The sequence below is a fragment of the Pezoporus occidentalis genome, unplaced genomic scaffold (genome assembly GCF_034315485.1).
Source record: "Pezoporus occidentalis ecotype Australia unplaced genomic scaffold, CSIRO_AGI_Poc_V1 ctg10, whole genome shotgun sequence".
NCBI classification, from domain to species: Eukaryota; Metazoa; Chordata; class Aves; order Psittaciformes; family Psittacidae; genus Pezoporus; species Pezoporus occidentalis.
Window position 1 is genome coordinate 256045 of NW_026912779.1, and position 8956 is coordinate 265000.

The window sequence follows — 8956 nt, forward strand, 5'->3', positions numbered from 1 at the left end:
GAGGTGCCCCAGCTCCATTCACTCCCCCTGAAGCACACTGCCTGCCTGCCAGCAGCACCAAGGCAGCCCTCCCGCCGCCCCTCCTTGGATCACTGCTTGACTCAAGAGGCTTCCACATTACCCAGTTACGTTCTCGGGAAACTTCACTTCTGATCAAGCCTGATTCGATGCCGCCTCTGATTCAGCGCGAGAATAAATCCAAAGAATGTGAAACTCATAACTCATTTTACTTTGTCAGCAGTAAAATTAACTTAAGGGTTTTTTTTAAGTATCGCCCCTTCTCCTCCTCCCTCTCCTCCAACACACTGCTCTCTGAGGAGTCCCCAGCAAGGAACACCCTGACATGGGCACAACTGATGTAATCTGTTGAAGCAGCGTCTCATGAACAAGCAAGCTGTATGCGACAGTCCACTGGGTTGGAGGGAAGCTTCCTCGGACAAGGGTCTTTTTAGCTCAGTTTTCACAATGGAGCTCATGAGAACTCCAGCACCAGCCAGTACATTCCATACTGTGGCAGGATGGTCTGTGCTCACCTAAACCTGAAATACAAAACCTGTGCTCTGCCAAAAGATCTTAACTGTGGCACTGTACAGTGGTGATGCCAAGGGACTGGTCCACACCGCTGCCCAGCAGCCTACATCCTCAAGAGGACTTTACACCACCCCACTGACAAGATCGCCTCTTGCTGCACAGTTTACAACACTTGTCCACAGGGTTCTACAGCATCCTCTGTCCTGAGCCCTGCGGCAGCTCCACAGTACCTTGCTGCAGAGGAGGGAGCAGAAAGTACACCTCAAGTATACAAGATCATGGCCAGAATCCTCACCAGCTCCTGTACAGCATGGCACTTACTGAGCATGAAAGCAAGGCGTTTAACAGTTCTTTCCTACTTGCCACCACCCTGTGGAGTTGCACATCGTACATACCTACTCATTTTTAACAATGCAGATCAAATGCTATGAGCCTTTTAGTACACGCTATTGCGTGTAACATCAACTGACAAGGCTTATGTGCCTGTTTCCCCTAAAATGAACTGTTGTGCTGCATCAGAGCGTGCAACGTTCATCTGAAAGAGTTTGTTTCTGTTCCGTTCTCCCTGTGAGCTGGCAACAAAACACAAATCAACTATCACGACGAGGTGCACTGAGAATTGGAGGGCAGATCCCCTCAAGAGGAGAAACGAGTCCATGTAAGGCTCGTTTCTCCTCCTGCTTTATGTTACAGGATGTTCTGGCCATCTTAGGGAATAAAAACAGCTGAGTCTCTCTCTCAGTGAGAATTATAGCAGACCCTTCAGTTGTTTGCAGTTCAGTTAGCATGGTTTTGGCTTGCATAGTAAAAAGATTCTTTCCCTGGACTTTAGCAGGCTCATTCCTAATCGAGCTATTATTTGCTTGCAGCTCCTGTTTGATAAGTGATGCCTGCTGCAGGAGCAAATACCAAGGATAAGCCTTGGCATACCCAAGTTTTCCTTAGAAGAGCACGCTCAGCACTACCCAAACACGTCTTTCTCCTCTTCCACCACTGCAACAGATGAGATACACAGCGCTCACACACAACGCCCTGCCTTTTATCCCTCAGCCACTGCAGGGCCACAAGAGACTTCCCGGGGCTGATCTGCAAGGACATGTCAGAACGCTATGATTGATGCATAAATCCATCTGCAGATCTGCACTCCATCTGGTCTCCACCATCGCTGTGCCAGCACAGTCCCACACGCTCCTCTCGTATCTCAGTTTCCCTACTTTACAATTTGAGGACGTGCTCACTCACCTCATTTCCTCTGAAAAGGCTGTGCACCAAGGAATGCTCGAGTTGGGAAGGAGCTGGTTAACCTCGTACACACATGAGCCCACCTGAACCAAGCGCAGCACTTCACACACTGCACGTTCAGCACTCGCCCCTGGAGCATAGCCTAGGTGCCTATGGACACACAAACACGGCTGCTGGCCCAAGTACCACACACACTACTGGAGGTGCAGGAAGGTCAGACCAGGCTGTGAAGCAGAGCTCCCCGCACAGCTGCTCACTCACACCTCAGCACAGGAATGCTGCAAAGCAACGAGATCCTGCCTCCAAACCCACCCTGGCACTCCCTATTCTCCCTCATGAAAGGTGTATCCCTGGCCTCCCACAGCATCCCTGACCTGGCCTGCCAACAGAGAGAGGACAGTGTGGAACAGGAGGTATGACAGGAGAAACGCACGCTCTCCTCTGGGCCTGCAGGCAGCTTCCAGGTCCCAGGCAGGACCTGGGGACCATCTGCTTCCCACAGGCAGGGCTTTCAGGCAGATGACATTCATCCTACCTCTTCAGCAATCCCTGCTCACCAAAAAAGCCCATAAAAGGCAAACACAGTCCCAGCAAGTACTGTCCCACGCAGCCTTCCCCCTGGACACCACATCTGGACTCCTCTTCACTACCCCCCTTTTTGAGAAGAACAAGACCTAGGACTCCTCCCTGGAGCCCTTGGTGCAGTGCTCCTTGTTTCAGGGATACTGCCAAAAAGATCCAGCTTAAACATCTTCAGTCCACATCAAGTTTCAGCTTTTCACCCAGCCTGAAGTTGTCTCCAGTTACTGTGTGCTTCTACTCATCAGCCCTTGCTGCTAAATGCCATATTCCATCCTGCTTCCTTTCCTTCCTTGTCCTTCTTTACCCACCACCAACAAAACACACCGGAAATGAGAAATTCCCTCATTTCCAGAGTTTTCTCAGGCTGCTCCCAAAGAAAAGCTTAGCATCTAGAGACTGTACCCAGTTTGTGATTTAATCTCTGTTTAGCTGAAATCCAGACATGATACGGTACAAACACGTTGACTGCATGTAGTTAATGTCTTACAGAGGTACAGATGCTCCTTTGATGTAGTTGGCTCCACCACTGAAGCGATGCAGGCCTCAACACCCACCAAACCCCCAGATACAGTGGGTTCATCCCATGGCCATCTCCATACCAAGGCAACTCCGTTGCTATCAATTTCCAAGCTGACAAAATTGGATCTAAGTCTTGGTGGAACCGGCACTTTTCTGACTGCTATAGAGATTTAACCTTCTGTGCAAGACAACACTAGGAAAGACAGCAGAAGCTTTGCTGGTAGACATGATAAAGGGAGATGGAACTGCCCCTTAGGGGTTTTGAGTAGCTAACTGCAAGCTTCAAGTCAGGATGCCCTTGGCAGTAAATAACACAAGGACAGGCTGATCAGACCTGGAGGAGAGCCTGACAGTCCAGCAATGATTCCATGGGGAGGCAGAGGTAAAACACCTTCATCCCTTTAGGGTCAGGCAGGAACACATTCACGAGCTGCAAATTACACACATTTACGGTTTCCATTTTCCCAGGATTCCCCTTTGATGCTGTGAGTAACACAGGTCTGCTGCAGACCAGCCACAAAGATTTACTCTTCTGAGAGCATGTCTACAGGACATGATGACTGAAGTGGTGGGACTTACAAACAGCCTGCTCACACCTGGACATACCCACTGTTTCTTCCCATAAAGCCATAGCAGCGGAAAAACATCAGGATGAGGTTCCCAGTGGCTCTTGGCATTGGTCTGACCTGACTCATGGAGATACTAAGGGTAAAACCTAGAGCAGAACAAAGCTGCTGAAAATTCCCATGCATGCTTGCCAAAATCCCATGCTTAAAGACTGACCTGGTGACAGCAAGGTGCAGCTCCAGCCACAGAGCAGCATTCGATCCCTGTGCCTGCAGAAGAAACCTGCCCTTCTGCAGAAACTGCATGAAGCTGCTGCACTGGCTTCCAAGCAATGGCAGTAACAAGCTGCATCCCTCCGGCTCTGTGCTCCATGTGCTTTTCATCAGAAAAAACAAAACACCCAAGTTTTCCATGACAGGTTGCATGAGACGTGGCTCTCTTCCTCAAGTCTTCTCTTAGGAAGGCTCTATGAAAACTAGATTTTCTGTGCTTCCTTGTGGACAGAAAAGCTCCAAAAGGTAACTTAAACCACTCCAAAGGCACAGAAACCGGAAGAAAAGAGAAAGGAAAAGAAAAAGAAATTCTTTTGCTAGCTACCAAAGGATCACCATCCACTTAGAGACAACAACAGACACAAAACAGAGAAAAAAAGCCCTGGAGCAGGCTAATGCTTAGAAGCTGGGTCAGCTCCAGGGCTGGCTGCTGATCTCCTGGATGATCCTCTCCCATCCCAGGAGAGGTTTTCTTCCAGTGTCTCACTCCCCGGAAGCTGCAGCCATACCTGCCATGTGAATGTGTGACAGGCCCAACCCAGCCTTTCCTTTTGAGAATCTATAGCCAAACCCGGGTGGTGTGACCAGACAGCCTTCTCAATGGGAAGGACCATTTAAGACTAGCAGCAGGAAGGAACTACTGAAAAAGGGCTCAGGCAAAACCAACGAGCCATGCCCAGCTTATCACAGGCACTGCCATTCTGAGCACGGTCACTACCCAAGGGCTCTCTGTTCAGCCACGGCTTGTTAAGACCCCTCCCCAAGTCATCTTAGTTGGCTAATTTGGCAGAAAACCTCCTTTACTTCTCCTGGGCTGTCTTCTGCTGGGTCAGCTCACTGAGAAGACGCAGCTAAGGGCCACGCAAGAGGCAAAGGGGGCAGGAGCAGCCACATGCAGAGGCCAGGGCAAGACTGAGCATGCACGGCTGGACCAGCAGAGGCAGATGTGCAACCAAAAGGCTACCTTCCCTTAGCAGGCACTAAAAGAATAACAACTATTGGGTTTTTCTGCTATCCACCATCTCACAGCGTTGCCTTCGCTCCGGTTATGAAAAGTGAGGGTGGCCAGCAACATTTGCCTTCGTGCCCCACTGAATCTGGAACTCCCAAGCATCTGGCATCCACATCCTGAGGACCAAGGTCCTGTGGTTTCAGGTGTTGTGCTGGGGTCTACCTTGGGCACCCAGCTCTGGCAAGCTGACTAGCCCGGCACATGTCCCTGCACTTCCATGATACTTTAATGAGGTTGAATTCAGGTACAGAGATGTGGATATTCTTAAGGCAGCTCTTCAGGAAGACCCTGCAGCAAGCACAGATTCACAGCCAGGGCACAGACCCTGCTCTGTCAGTACCATGAGCATGTGCTGAAAGTGAAGCACATCTTTAAGCACGTTCCCCCATGCTCCTTCCACACCGGGCTGCAAAGCCTCATCCCTGCCGCTCCCCGAGCCACAGGCTGCTCAACAGAAGACCTCAGCCTCTGTCAGTGCAGGACCTTGAACAAGTACTAGATAAATGAACAAGTCATTTCCTGCAAGGCCAAACAAGCTCCCTGCCAAAGAGGTCACATACCACGCTCTGGCCTGATGCCTCTCCCTAGTTTATGAGGGTAAATTCCCACATCCAGGGGTCCAACGATTACAGCATTACATCTGGGCTAGGATTACTCCCACTGAAGCTAGGATTACGCTTCACTGAAGAGGTGAGGAAAACAACTGCTTTTGTGCTTTCATTGCATGACCTCTGAAGTTCGGTTTGGGTTTCTTGGTTTGCACAAACCAAAATATTCAAACGAAATCAGGGAGTTTTCACTTAATTCCCAGCTAGAGGACCAGCATCTGTCACACCAAGGTTCATCAATGCTATTTTGGCAGTAAGGAGATCTGTAAGGAAAAGCCCTTTGAGGAAGGGCCCGTGACAAAATGGGCAGGAGGAAACAGCCTGTACAGTTCATTCCAGTCCTGTGAGGTCCTCCAGTCAGCGCAGGGTGGAAGGCAGTCATGCTGGGAACTTTGCATCTCCTATCATGTCATCCAGCATTGCTTACAGGCTTTCCGTACATGTGTTATCATGACATGAATCATAGAATCCCAGAGTAGTTTGGGTTGAAGGGACCTTAAAGCTCCTCCAGCTCCAACCCCTGCTCCCACGGGCAGGGACCCCTTCCACTGGAGCAGCTTGCTCCAAGCCCCTGTGTCCAACCTGCCCTTGAGCACTGCCAGGGATGGGGCAGCCGCAGCTTCTCTGGGCACCCTGTGCCAGCGCCTCAGCACCCTCACAGGGAAGAGCTTCTGCCTAAGAGCTCAGCTCAGTCTCCCCTCTGGCAGGTTCAAGCCATTCCCCTTGGCCTGTCCCTCCATCCCTTGTCCCAAGCCCCTCTCCAGCTTTCCTGCAGCCCCTTCAGGCACTGGAGCTGCTCTCAGGTCTCCCCTTCAGGAGCCTTCTCTTCTCCAGGCTGCCCCAGCCCAGCTCTCTCAGCCTGGCTCCAGAGCAGAGCTGCTCCAGCCCTCGCAGCATCTCCGTGGCCTCCTCTGGCCTAGCTCCAACAGCTCCACGTCCCTCTTGTGCTGCTGCCCCAGAGCTGGATACAGGACTGCAGGAGTCAGTCTGGACTGCTGGACACCCCAGACCTGCTGCTCACACTCTGGGGGTACAGCCCAGCACATTGGGCACACATGGATGCTCTCAGCCCACAGGAAGGACCAGGCAACTATCAGCCTTTTAAAAACAGTCCAAGCTTTGGATTTGGAGTAAGCCTCAGATGCAGTCACAGTGCCCCTGGCAGGCCCTGCTCCACCATTCTGAGTACTTCTGTCCCATCAAGTTAAAACAAGACTTAAAAGCAACCCAAATCTTCCACGCTTGAATCACGCAGGCAACTCCATTTCCTTGGACATGCCCATTCCCATGAGTAAGGGCTGCAGAATCAGACCCAGCTTTTCCTTACCATCTTGCCAAAAGATGTGTGCCACTGGCACACAGGAGGAGGAAAAGAAAAATCCGACTGACTGCTATCCCTGCTCTCTGTGACAGCAAACTGGTAAAAGGCCTGACTCAGAGGCCTCCCCTGAAAAGCCTGCATCGTCACAATTGAAAGATGGTCTCATATAATGAAGTCTCTCTCCCCCACTCCTCCCTCTCTTCACAACAGAATTTGAGTTAGACTGATGGTGGGAGAGCTTCATGCTTTATCTGGCTCCTTCTGCAAGAGTGGCAGACTCAGGGAGAGTTTTGGAAGCAACCCACACCATTCAAGTTCATGTTTCTATAACTTTCCTTGATCTCCAGCCCACTTCAGCAGACCAAGAAGAATATGGCAGTCCAGTGGCTGGCAGCTGTATTTTGGGTCTGCAGGCCTGCATTTGATCTCAGCTACACCTCTTATTTACCAGCGTCACTTCCAGGATGTCAGGGCATAACCATGGACTTACACTGCCTGGAAGAGAGAAAGAGGCACTCCAGCTGTACAGATTAACTTTGTGAACTTGGGTTTCTTCTTAATTAGCACTGCATCTATTTCTGAAAGCCTGAGCATTGTGGAATATAAAGATCTTTGGAATGACCTTTATAGAAACATTGTAATAACACTTTGTTATTACACATCATTTAGCATCAAGAGATCTCCAGGTGACTTGAGAAGGATGGCTTCTTTCAGAGACCCAGTCAAGAGAGACATGGAGCCATTAAGTCATCCAGAGAAGCAGCGGGAGCCACCAGAACAGGAACACGTTTTATGCCCTATCCACAGAGTCGCCCACTGCAGCTGGTTTATCATCTAAAATCCTGTTGTTACCTTCTTCTTCAGCAAGAGCTCTAGCCTATTTCTTTTGGGTAGATGCAAGCATGTATGCTTTCTGAATGAGGCTTTGGCACCTCACAGCCCTCTGCAAACAGAGGTCACCCACACCTGGAAAAGCCATGCTCCTCTGGCTCCAGGCTGTGGCAGAGGCAGTGGCTGCAGGAAAGGGGACTAAGAAAAACAGCAGCATTAAAAGTAAGAACTTATCATCTAAAACCATGATTGAAGCCTGGGGCTGCTGCACTGCACCGCACTTCCATGCAAGGGCTTTGCAGGAGTAACAATTGCCCCCACATCTCCACTGATCCCAAGCTTCATGTCACCACCAGACTCCGGCATCAAAGATGCGAGTGAGCTGTGCACCAGCCATGTACACTATGTATGCTCTGGATACCACCCCCTCTTGCAGCCAAAACTGCCTGGGAAGCATGAGGTAAAGCTGCTGCCTCCACCAGGCAGCGGGAAGGAGATGCCACTTGATACCAACTCACTACAGCCTATTCAATAACTCGTGTTTGACCTTAAACCACACACTTTTACATGGGAGAAATATTCCAATCACTAAACTGAAACACATCCACCTCCTCTCCAATCACAACAGGAACACAAACTGCAGAGCCATCAGGCTGTAAGTGGGGTTCCCAGGAAAGCTCACCCACTGAGGTCCCAAGGAGAGGCAGCGGGCGCAATGGGTGCTGTGGAAAATTCCCACCTGTAAATCCCTTCTTCCCATGGCCGCTTCCACCTCCATGTGGCAGCCGATACACAGGGTGCCATGTCTGTCACCCCAGATGCTATTACTCATCTCCTGGATAAATTCAAAGCTAGTGTGAGACAGTGCAGTGTGAGACACTCCCCCAAAACAAAGCAGAACGGTAAGAGCCCCAAGGAGAGGCTGGGCAACCGGAGCAAAACACAGCCAAATCCACCTGCGCACTGACCGCCACTGCCTGTGCCGCCTTCACTCAGCTCTCTCCGCACCAGCGGGAAAACCATGCTCCAGGAGAGCAAAACACGGGATGGAGATCCACACTACCCCTCAGAGCGAGCTGAGCACTGTTTAATACAGGTCTGAAACTTGATTTGCTCTGTAACCTACAGTTTCTCACATGGCCAAGGCATGGCCAAGGCAAGCACCAAGAAGCCAGCCTGCTGGTGGCGAATGGGCTGGCAATAGCTCTGCTTCCCACCAACGGGAAACGGGAAGAGAGTCTGGGTCTGACCCCACCGGCACTAGAGGCAGCGGGCCCAGAGGAAGCACCTTCCCACCAACAGCCTTTGAAGTTATGGAAAGTAAGGGCTGGTGTTAGTGTCACACAGCCACATATACCGTGTGGGCAGGCTTAAACATACTTAAATACACACATACACCCCTGTTTACTTACAGTGATGCTCATGCGTCTTCCCCGGCCTTACTTCCCAGAAGCAACCACCACATTCACGG

The 8956-nt window shown here is 50.7% G+C and overlaps 1 protein-coding gene across 4 annotated transcripts in view; it reads right to left on the minus strand.

Annotated features, from left to right (window-relative positions):
- Positions 1-8956, minus strand: part of SLC24A3 (solute carrier family 24 member 3) — a 179872-nt gene that overhangs the window by 170013 nt on the left and 903 nt on the right. The window lies entirely within an intron of this gene.